Source organism: Marmota flaviventris, chromosome 9 (assembly GCF_047511675.1).
Source record: "Marmota flaviventris isolate mMarFla1 chromosome 9, mMarFla1.hap1, whole genome shotgun sequence".
Taxonomy (NCBI): domain Eukaryota; kingdom Metazoa; phylum Chordata; class Mammalia; order Rodentia; family Sciuridae; genus Marmota; species Marmota flaviventris.
In genome coordinates this window covers 123,159,404-123,171,752 of record NC_092506.1, presented here as the reverse complement: position 1 = coordinate 123,171,752, position 12,349 = coordinate 123,159,404, and the positions used below count along the sequence as shown (strand labels likewise).

Sequence of the window (12,349 nt, the reverse complement as noted above, 5' to 3'; positions counted from 1 at the left end):
ACCATTAGATGGTGTTACTATATTTTACTTTTCTTTATTCCACATAGACATACCAGAAGATTGAGGTATTTGGAGAGTTCTCTAAGCATCTATGTTCCAAAAAACATTGTTTCTTCATATACAAATTAATTTATATATCTGACTTCCTTACCATTTTATCTATTCACCTTCATATTTTAGTTTAAATGCATATTTTAATTTTATTCTAAATTTCTAATTTGATAAAAGCTTATATATATATATATATATATATATATAAAAATTACTTTATATATATATATAAATTATATATATTATAAATTATATATATATTATATATATAAATTATATATATTATATATATATAAATTATAAATTTATATATATAAATTATAAATTATATATATTATATATATAAATTATAAATTATATATATATTATATATATATATATAAATTACTTTAGATTTTTTTTAAAAAGAGAGAGAATTTTTAAATATTTATTTATTTAGTTAGTTTTTTCGGTGGACACAACATCTTTATTTTATTTTTATGTGGTGCTAAGGATCGAACTCAGCACGCTGTGCATGCCGGGTGAGCGTACTACCGCTTGAGCCACATCCCCAGCCCTAGATGGTTTTATTTATTATTTTGCTGGTAGTATGGACTAATGAATTTCATACTAAAGATGTGTTTGATGAAGTACCTAATCATTTTTACATATCCTCAGAGGAAAGGTGTTTTTTTTAAATTAGTTTCCTTTTCTTTCCTTTAAAAAACCATTTATAGATTAGAGATAATACCTGTGGATTAAAATCTGCAAGATTATATTACTTATCATAGATGAAGGAAAGTATAATTATTCACAGTCTTCCTAAAGAGGCTTTTGTAGGAAATATTTATTTTGTAACATGTTTTAATTTATATTTTTATTTAATTGAGGGATGTTCATTTTCATAATACTAATGTTCATCCTAAATAGTTCAAACTTTAAAGAATTAATCTCTTTAGGGGAGGTGTTTTTGGTTCTTTGAAAGTGAGTCATCTACTATCCTGTAGTCAGTGACTATGTGGTAGATGCCATTGTGCTGGGTTTTGTGGGAGATAAAAATATCAGATATAACTTCTGCCTCATTACAGTAACATACAAGGAACAGTTGTACCATGTATTCACGGAATTGGAACAAGTCAGTAAAAGAAATTCTAAGAGTTTTGGTAGCGGTAACTTATTTAAATCAGTGAAATGGTTCAAGTGTAAAACCACTTGATACTGAAAGTATAATCACATTTTGTTTTTGTTGTTCCCTAATAGCAGCATATAATATGAAATTATAATTTAAATACATTCTATATTTGGTATTGGAACTGTTAAGTTGAAAAGTAGAAGCATTTAAATGTGAATTTTTCTGTTGTGTTTGTTGGTTCTTTGATTTGGAAATTGAAATTTGAAACATTTTCTTCTCTAAGTTGGCCAGGTTTTGTTTGCAGTTTATACCACAAAGTATAGTATGTAATTCAATTTATCCTTTAGGAGTAAGCAGTATTTTATTTTACTTTGTGGTTATTTCCAGGTAAGGATAAAATCACATCAATACAGTGTTTTTTATGTATATAAAAACTATTGTCATTGAATTCTTATATTCTAACTTGGTGATTGTGACATCTTATAGTTCATCGTCTACCAGGTTTTAAAGTTTATTAATCATACGGTCACTTTTATTTCAGAAAGAACGGCTAAAGCTTTAATTTTCTTACAGTTTGTAAAGGAGAAAAGCACCTTTGGACTGCAGCTTAAAGTATACTGCACTTTAGTTATTTACTCAATATTCTAAAGATAGTTAGACTAAAATTGAACCAAAGAAATTATATGATTATGTAATTAGTTGTATATTCCTTTGGGAAAAATATTCAATTGTTTAGATATGTTGTGAAATGTGGGGGACAATTCTTAGATTTGGTCAATCTGTCTCTTATTCATGTATTCATTTACAAAATAATGCATATCTTGTGAAAAGTTCTGTACTTCTCACTCTAACCCTGATAGTCCTCTGATGAGTTATCTCTTTTTGATGTGTCAACTTTCCCACTTTTCTAAATGCTTACACAAATGTATATAAGCACACACACACATTCATGTGTTTGGTTTCCCCTATAACCTACCCTTACCATGTTTAAGAATAATATAGATTATACTTATTATATTTTAATTTTATATTTTGAAATATCTTACATATACAAATGTTTATAAGATATATGGAAGTTTTGAAGCACAGTAACACAAACAACCTTTAACCTGCTGTTAAAATTTAAGATACACTATTAGCAAGACTGTTGGACTTCCCAGTAAGTTGCTTTAAAATCTCTTTCCTGAATCTTCAAGCCCCACCTCCTCCAGGCAAACATTTTCCTGAATACTTAACAGATTTTTTTTCTTTTCCTTTTCTTTGTACATTTACCATGTGAGTTTATATATATGTACATTCTTTTATGTATGTTTTCTAAAGGTGTATATTTTGGCTTAGTTTGTGAATTTTTTTTCACATTTTTCTTTTCCCTCCTCTGACAGTGTTCTTATGAATGATGGATAAAAAATTTATATATTTAAGATGTACATGTGACATATTGATACAGGTAGACATAAATAATTGCTACATTTGTGTTACTAACATATAGATTATTTCATATGATTGCCTTTTTCTCATGAGAACACTTAAGAATTATACTTTATTAGCAGAATTCAAGTATACAGTACATTATTGTGAACTATCAATACATTATTGTGAACTATAGTCATGATGATATATGTCATTTCCAAAAATTATTTATCTTCTAATTGATAATGCCCTTGCACCAACAGCTGGCAGTTTACCCCATCTCTATCCCCTAATAATAACTCTTTTCTGTTTATATAGTTTGGCTTTTTTAGATTCCATGTATAAGTAACATCATGCATATATGCCTTTCGGTGTCTGGCTTATTCACTTAACGGTGAATTTTATAAATATAATAATATGTATATAAGAGTTACTATGTATGAGATAGTATTCTAAACAATTTACACATTCTTTATTTAATTTTCACAATAACCTTTTCCAGTAAGTACAGCAATTTTTTCCATTTATATATTGGAAAGAAAAGGCATTGGTTGAATAAGGTGTATTTCTGAAGTCGAAAGTGATTGCAGTCTGACTTACAGAGTTTGTAGATACAGTCTCAATGAGGAATAAATAGGATTATCACCAGTGTATGCATTTTGGTAGTTTGCAAATTTCAAGGAATTTGTCCAGCTTGTTGGATTTTTCAGCTTGTCAATTTTATGTGTACAAAATTGTAGTAAAAAAGTAGTTGTAATATATTCCTATCTTTTAAATATATTCAGGTTCTATGGCAGTGTGGCCCTATTCCTTCATGATTGATTGTTGATTCTGTCCTCTTTGTTTTTGTTCTTTCTGGCTACATGTTCAAAAATGTATCATCTTTTTGAAGGATTGGCTTTGTGTTTCATTGACTTTCTCTTATTTTTCTGTTTTCAAACTATTGATTTGTTTTACCCATATTATTTCCTTTGTGTCTAATTTGCATGTCTTTTTCTTTTGCTGGTGGTAGAATTCTGGATTGGCAGTTTTTTTTTTCTTTCAACATTCTAAAGATGACACTTATTTTTACTAGCATAATTTCTAATGAGAAATCTGCTGTGTTTCTTTGTCTTTCTGTGATTGATGTATCATATTTTTTTCTAATACCATTGGCTTTTCATTTTTGGCAATTTGATTCTATTTTTTTTCTTTGTGGTATTGGTGATTAAACCTAATCATCACTGAGCTACATCCCAGCTCTTTTTATTATTTTATTTTTATTATTATTATTTTCTTTTTGGATTTTTTTCAAACTTTAAGCCTTTATTTAGTAATTCAATGTCAAAATACAAACAACAACAACAACAACAACAACAAAAAAAAAAAACAACGACAACAACAAAAAACACAGAATTCTTTATTTTGGCCGTTTCTAAATTGTCATCTCTTACACTATTGCTTCTGCCATTATTTTTCTCTTCTCCTTCTGAGATTTCACTCATGCCTTTTTTTAAAAAAAATAATTTATTTGTTTTTAGTTATACATGACAGTAGAATGCATTTATGCACTTTGATATATCATATTGTTTTATTTTGAGACAGTGTCTTGTTATGTGGCTTATGGCATTACTGAGTTGTTGTGTGTGGCTGGCCTCAAACTTGAAATCCTCCTTTCTCAGTTTCCTGAGTTACTGGTATTATAGACATGCACCACCATGCCCAGTGATTTGATTCTTTTGTGTATATTTTTGTTTGGTTGTTATATTTTTCTGCATGTGTTTTCTGAGATTTTTGGATCTGTAGTTTGACATCATTAGTTTTTGAAAATTCTCAACTGTTGTGTCTTCAAATACCTTTGGCCCCATTCTGTGCCACCACATCTTCTATAATTCCCTGATATTCTATCACACTTACACAACCCTTTCTAATATAGTACTGTAGATTTCATATTTTCTTTTTTTCTTCTCCTTGTGTTTCAATAAACACTTTGAATAAGTGTATAGTTTTAGTATTTCAATTAATCATTTCTGTACTTTGAATTTCTCTTCTAAAATTACTTAACTGATATTATATATTGTCTCTGTTTTCCAGTATATCTTTTGTCACATTAATTATTTTAAATTAATCATCAATAATTTTTATACCTATGCCATGAATAAGTCTTGTCCTTAGCATTGCTTGTTATCTTGTGAATGTGCCAATTTTTTTGCCTTTTCATATGACAATTTTTATTGAAGTTGGACATTTTGACTAGGAAAGTAGATATTTTTCTGCTTTGAGATAATCATCCTTTAATGTTAGGGATGTGTTAATTTAGTAAAAAGTTTTCGGACTTTGATATTGATTGTTGCCATGACTGTATTCATTTCATTGAAATCTTCAAATACCCTTAAAATTTTTAAGGTATAGTTGGATTCATTAGAATTTTTTTCCAGTGTGTAATCTTTCCTTGGATTTCTTATTTTGGACAGTTGCCCAGAAAGTCCTTCTTGCAGCCCTGCCAGCATTATTCCACTGCTTTCTTTTTTTTAAAAAAAATTAAATGTTTATTAGTGATTGATAATTCAGAAAGAGGGACATTCTCTGAATTGATTCAGTTTTAATCTTTGACAAACATAAGATCTCAATTTCTTGGGAATTTAGCCTTCATGATTGCTCTGGGTCCTCCTCCAGCTGTAATTCTGACCTAGCACTTCTTCCTGACTTTTTGCCAAAGCTGAAACATTTTTTCCTACTTCCTGTTTCTTGAGCTGCGACAAGTTTCTCTAGCACTGTAGGTAACAGTTTTGTTTCTCTCTGTATTTAAAAGCTTTATTCCATTAGGAGGTGTGGGGAAAAGTGTGTGTGGGTAGAGTTTTGGCAAAACCTACATTCTTCTAGCCAGCTCCTGTGGAAAGCTTGTTTCCTTTGATCTTTCTGTTTGCATGGGAGGAGTTTGTGAATAAAAAACTTTTTTTTTATTTTACAATTTTCTAGTGTGTGATCCCTTGAGGGTTCATTTTCTTACATTGGTCTTCACTTGGCTTTTAACAACTTATCAAAAAATTTTGGATGAATCTTCTTACCATGTTAGTCAAATTTCTGTGGCTATGACAAAATGCCTGACACAGACACTTAAAAGGAGGAAGGACTTATTTTGACTCACAGTGTTGGAGGTTTCAATTCATAATCAGTTGGCCTGTTTGTAGGCCTTAGGTGAGGTAGGGCATCATGGCCAGGACATGTGGTGAAACAAAGCTGTACATCTCATGGCAGCTATGAAGCTGAGTGTCACTTTAATAACCAAAGTTAGCCCTTTCACCCCAAAATCCATTAAGCTGTGAATCAAAAATGAATTAATTCACTGAGGTCAAAGTTATAATGATCTAGTCATCTTCCCAAGACCCCATTTCTGAACCCTGCTGCATTGGGGACCAACTCCTCAATGCATGAGCTTTGTGGGGTCATTTTGGATCTAAACCATAACCACAATTTATGTAGCAGCTGAAAAAAAATGCTCAGATCTTTGTTCTGCTTTTAAGCTCTATCTATTCTCAGATATGCCCTACCACCTCAATTTCTTTATAAATCAAGAAAAACTGTTAATTGGCAGCTTTTCCTTGGTCTTTCCTTATTGTAACGATGGGTTTGTACTATTACATTCATTTTCCTTTTCTGAGCTGAAATCAGAAGTATAAACCTATTTCAAAAATAATTAGCTATAATTAAGTTAGCTTAAATTTTGTTAATTTTAGAGCTTTAAGACATGGACTTCTAGAGATCTAGTTCAACTCTGAATTTTTATATACGCTAGAAAGGAAGAATTACTAACTAATGAAACATTAATATTGAATATCTGTTGCTGCATATGTTCTCAAAACTGTCTTATCAATGTCAAGTACATAGCACTTGGGTTCATGAATTTCCATTTAGACTTAGTCACTTAAGGGTCTATGAAATGATCACTAACAAGCAATATTATAGAATGAGTCCTTCTATAGAATATGACATTCTCTGGATATCTTTTGAAAGAGTAATTTTTAATTTTTTTAATAGTCAGATGGCATTTTATTATAGTTTTAATGCTACTTAGTTTTCTGTAACTCATAATATTTAACATTTGTAGTAGATATTTAAATAGATATTTTGATACATTTGTTGATACTTTTTGTGTGGCAAACTTTCATTTCAAATTATTGCCAAGAAATATATGACCTCATTGATGATTTCTTTAAAATTTACAGGCACTTTCTGTTGTATTAATGTGAGGTGATTGGTCTGTTGAAATAGATATCAAACACCTGCAAGCTCTGTAATCTATTTTAGGAGAGTTAACATGTTAACATTAATATGTAATTTTTTATTAAAAGATATTCATGAAAAAATGCATTACAATAGAAATGTATTCTAAATTTATATCACGTTTTTCAGCTTCATCCAGAATATAGAAATGGGAGTTCTCAAGGCATATTGCTCTATGTAAATTGCTTGAGGGTGGGTATATCCATCATTTCTCCTTCAATATCTGAAGCAAGGCTTAGCATGTACTAAAAACTCAATCAGTATTTATAAAATTAATTAATAATGAAAATTGCAGCATTAAGAATACTCATCTTTGTCTTAATTTGAAGAATTTTGTAACTTAAAATTTACAAGTATTTAATCATTTACTTAAAATAGGAAAAGGTAGACATCCGTTTCCTGAGATAATTCTAATGAATGGAATATTAAATTATTAGGTAAATTTTAATACCTAGAATGTTTCTGATACAAAAGTGTAGTTATAAACTTTAAGAATAAAATATTACTTGAATGATAATGTATAGACTTTGCAGATACCTTCATATTTATTATAATTGTTACATAGAACAATTCTATGTAGACTGTCAAATATCATGATTCTTCATTGTACAAATGAAAGAGTTGTACTTCAGAAAGATTAAGTAGTTAACAAGATTAAGTAGTTAACAATATTAACAAGTAGACTTCAAACCCAGGGCTTAATACCTCAAAGTCACATTTATTTATTTTCCATTTTACAATAATAGCTTTTTTCTTATGTGATACTTCATAAGGTATGTTGAAACAAAATTGGAGTTTATGTCCTATTCTGACTCCCAATACTGCACCTCTGTTGTTCTGTGACCTTGGGCAAGTCAGATGATCTAATATTCTATATGTTTTATTTTTCATCCCTCAAGGTTATAACCCAATTTTTGCTTTACACTCTGTGTAGTGACAGAAATATTTATTAATGATAATATTTTGTTAGCTTTTCTTCTATTGTTTTATCAATTTCATACACAGTTTGTAAGCTTATTGAAGTCAGAAATAATTCATCATTTAAAATATGTAGTATTTTATAGTATATATAAATATATACTATATAAAATAACATTATGTATTTATTCTGTATATAATATATATAATCCATGTTTATGTATATACATTTAATGTATTTGTGTATCTATATATACTATATTTATGATAGTGCTCTGCTCAATGTAAGGGGTGAATTATGAACTTATTATGTTCATTACATTGTTAGTGTCTTAATCACACAGTTGATGAACTTTGATTAGTGAAAATCTGAAACTAAGAAGGTCAGCCTGGCACCCACTGTACCTGAAACAATGTTTAGCTCTGCTCCCAACTCCTTTTAATGACTGTGTAGATAAATTTTGGTGGTTTGACTCTGCTTAATAACTGTTTTGTATTTTTCCTGTCTTATGTAATTTAAGCAACTGTATCTTATTGTTTATTAGAAAACAGCACTGCACAAGTAACATCCACAGGAAGCCTTATATTTCAGAACTTCGAGGAGGCTATGAGTGGAGTTTACACATGTTTTCTTGAGTATAAACCTACTGTGGAAGAAATTGTTAAAAATCTTCAACTAAAATATCTTGTATATGGTAAGAAATGAATTTAATTGTATATCATTTATTTATTTTTTCTTTTTGGTACTGAGAGTTGAACCTAGAGTCAGTCTACCATTAAGGTACATTCCAGGCCTTTTATTTATTTATTTTTAATTTTGAGATAAGGTTTCACTAAGTGACTCAGGGCCTCACTGAGTTGCTGAGGCTTACCTGGAATTTGTGATCCTCTTGCCTCAGCCTCCTGAGCTGGTGGATTATAGGCATGCACCACCAACCTGGATTAATATTCCTTAATGTTTTAAAATACTTAAATATTTTAACAGTATTGTTTTAAAGGGAAATTGCTATTTTGGTCTTTTTTAATTAAAATGAATCTGCCATGCTTATTTTACTTTGTGTAGTTTAATGTGGTTGGGGCACAGAATAGTTAATGGGGCTTAGTTGTTTTTTTTTTTTAAAGAGAATGTCATGATGTATATACATTTAAGTTTTTTAATGAAAGTAGGGGCTGTATAAATCATGTTTTCTGATGGTGATTTGATTTATTGTGTACCACTCTTAAATTCTAAGTATCATGATTACTAGTACACTGCCATTTCCTAAATCAGTATTAGGTAGCACATTGTATATTCCTTTCCTAAAAGTTTGATTGTTAATGCACACAATTAAGAAAGAAGGAATGCATTTGATTTTAGCTTAGAAAGACTCAGTTTGGATTTCTGCTTTATAGAACTATAAGATAATAACTGTGCTATTTAAGCAATTAAATTTGTGGTTATGTGTTATAGTAGTGTTATGTTTTGGATATAAAGTATTCCCCAAAAGCTTATATGTGCAACAATACAAGATGGTTTAGAGGAGAAATGATTGGGCTACGAGAGCCTTAATCTAATCAGTGGATTAATCTCCTGATGGGGATTAACTGATTGGTAAATGAAGGAGGGTAGTGTGTGGCTGGAGGAGGTGGGCAGTGGGGGTGTAGCTTTTGGGTATATATTTTGTACCTGGATAGTGGAGTCTTTTTCCTCTCTCCTTCCTGATCATCATGTGAGCTGCTTCTCTCTGCCACACTCTTCCACTATGATATTGTGCCTCACCTTGAGCCCTGAGAAATGGAGCCAGCTTCTGCCTTTCATGGAGATAATCCTCCAACTGGGAGCTAGGGTCAGAGAGAGCCCTGTGTTCTCCTCTATACCAGTTAGCATGGAATCATCATCTCTTCTGCTGTGCTGAGGGGCAGAAAGGGAATTGTTCTTGGCCCAAATACTTGCTTCATATGATTACTGTTCTGACTTTACATTTTCTTGAATAAATGTTTCTTCACTTTTTCTATGCATGTCTTAATACTATAGTATGATGTTCTCTTAAGAAAAACTCCTATGTAATTATAAGAGATACACATCACTTTTTTCATGTAGAACCATTTTTAGTGTAACAACAACAGATATCTTGGTCATCATTGTTAATAGTGATAACAGTTAACTTTTTAAGAATTTTAGAAACCATGTCCCTACCATCATGAGCTTGACAGCTTCCTCATATGTGAAGACAGCTGAGTTTTACTTCTTTTGACTTCGTTTAATGGAATTGGTCAGTATTTGGAAGCTTTGTATATAGTGAACCAATAGTGTTTGAATTGCTTGAACATAATGTTACAAAACCCTGCATGGGCAGAAAATACTCATTCAAAGTACTAGAAATTAATGGATGGATACTTCATTAATATGGTTTCAGATTATACCATCCAACAAATTTTTAAGAAATCCCCCACTTGGTGAGTGTGTGTGATGTCAAAAAAAGAACCTTCATGGTTACCTGAAAAGATTGCTTTCTTTCCAATTATATACCTGTATAAGAAAATATTTTTATGTTCATATATCAACTTGAATGCAGAAATAAATTTAAGAATATAGTGGAATTATATGAAACCAGGCCTTTAAAAATGGCAAAACATAAAACAATACTATTTTCTCTCTGTTTTTGAAAAGATATTGTCCTAAAATGTTTTTATGTTATCTAGTGGATTTATTTTCACTTTTAATGAGTATATATTTTTAAAGTTTCTATTTTAATTTCTAGTACTGTATATATTGGTACATAAAACCCAAATGAACTTTTTTATGTGATCCTCAGTAATTTTTAAAAATGTGAAGAGAACATAAGACAAAAAGTTTTGAAGATACCTGCTATAGATTTTAATCATTGTCATCTATTTTAGATACTGTTTCTTCTAATTATAATATATAATTTATGTATTGATTTTTATGTCATTTTTATCATTTTCATTTCTTCTAGACTTGTTTCTTTTTTTCTAAACTTTCTGATTTTAATTGGAGGATTTTAGTTTACAAGCTGTTGGGGGAGTCTTTGCACATTAGTTGATTCCTTACAATGATGTAAGGGACACAGCATATAGTTGTGTCATAGGTGAGGTGAAAGATAAACAATAGGATCATCAAGGGTAAAGAGGCATAGGAAATCTTTGTAAAAGATCCCTACACTCTCCTTCACTGAGGGGTTGCATGGAGCCTTCTCCTTTCTTCAGTAGTGAAAGTCTAGTAACATGTGCCATGTTTCTGCCCAGAGATGCAGTAGAATCTCAGTAGCCAGTGTTAATTAGGAACTAATCAGGTGCCTAGGCATTCTGTGCCTACCAACTATAAAAAAATCAAGCCTCTGAGAAGACAGATAGGTGTGTTCAGAGCCTCAACTGGGAAACAGTTTTATGATGGTGGTGGGGGGGATCCATCTGTGTAGGGAAATATTTACTAGCCAAAAGCCAACCCTACAAACAGCCTCTACTTTCTTGTTAACTCATATACATGAAATAATCCTGTATTATTGTGTGTGTCTATGTAGACTTCCACTAGGCATTCAGAAGAAAGTACTTTTGAGATAGTTAGAATGTTTTGACAGTATGTTGTTTTATATTCAGACTTCTGCCTGAGGCAATAGCTTGATATGTTGCAAATTTCTGGAAAGCAAAAGTTGCTCTTAAAATCCACAGGTAGAGAGGCACTTGCTTTGTCTCCATGCGTTATCATGAGACTTGCTCTAGTTTACAGCTCTGACTTCATGTGTTCAATTATTTCATGTGACATTTGTATGCATTATATGTAGTTGATATTATAAATCATGATGTATGTTTATGTATATACATGATAAATGTGTGCATTATTTATTTTATGCTATAGTTGAATCAGTGTGTGACAGATTTATAAGATTTGTATCTAGGCATTTTCTTTCTTTTCAGTGTTCTTGTTTACTCTTTGGTGAACCTCTTTCTCCTGGTAACATCTTTATTTTTAGTTTATAGGATATTTTTCCTGTTTGTTCCTTTATTACTTCACTGTTTTGTCTCTCCTTCTGGAACTCATTTTGTTTGACATTAGTTATCTTGGATCTCTCTTCCTTATTTTATGTTGCTCTTGTAATTTTGTTTCTTTATTACTATATGCTGTTTGAGACCATTGTGTGGTTCTCATTCCTGGTCATAGATGAAACCAGTGGATATTTCTTTAGCAATTAGAAGCTGTCTAGTGTTTATATAAAAAACAGAAGTAACTAAGAAAGTAGATAGAATCCTAGTTTCAATAGTGTAACTTAAACGAGTAGGTAGGAGCTTGGTGCACATGCCTGTAATCCCAGAGGCTCAGGCTGAGGCAGGAGTATCTTGAGTTCAAAACCAGCCTCAGTAATTTAGCAAGTCCCTGAGCAACTCAGTGAGACCCTTTGTCTAAATAAAATATAAAAAAAAACCCTGGGGATGTGCCTCAGTGGTTAAGTGTCCCTGATTTCAATCCCTGGTAACAATAACAACAACAAAAGTCAGATAGTGGAAAAATGGCAGCATTCACTTCATTGTAAGTGGAGAATTCTTCTTCAGCAGTGTAAGCCAGGAGCAGGCAGGGACACCCTCTGGTTGACTGAAGAA

General features: G+C 31.0%; 1 pseudogene; it reads left to right on the top strand.

The window, feature by feature from the left end:
* Positions 1 to 12,349, top strand: part of LOC139707138 (zona pellucida-binding protein 1-like) — a 57,694-nt pseudogene that overhangs the window by 16,262 nt on the left and 29,083 nt on the right.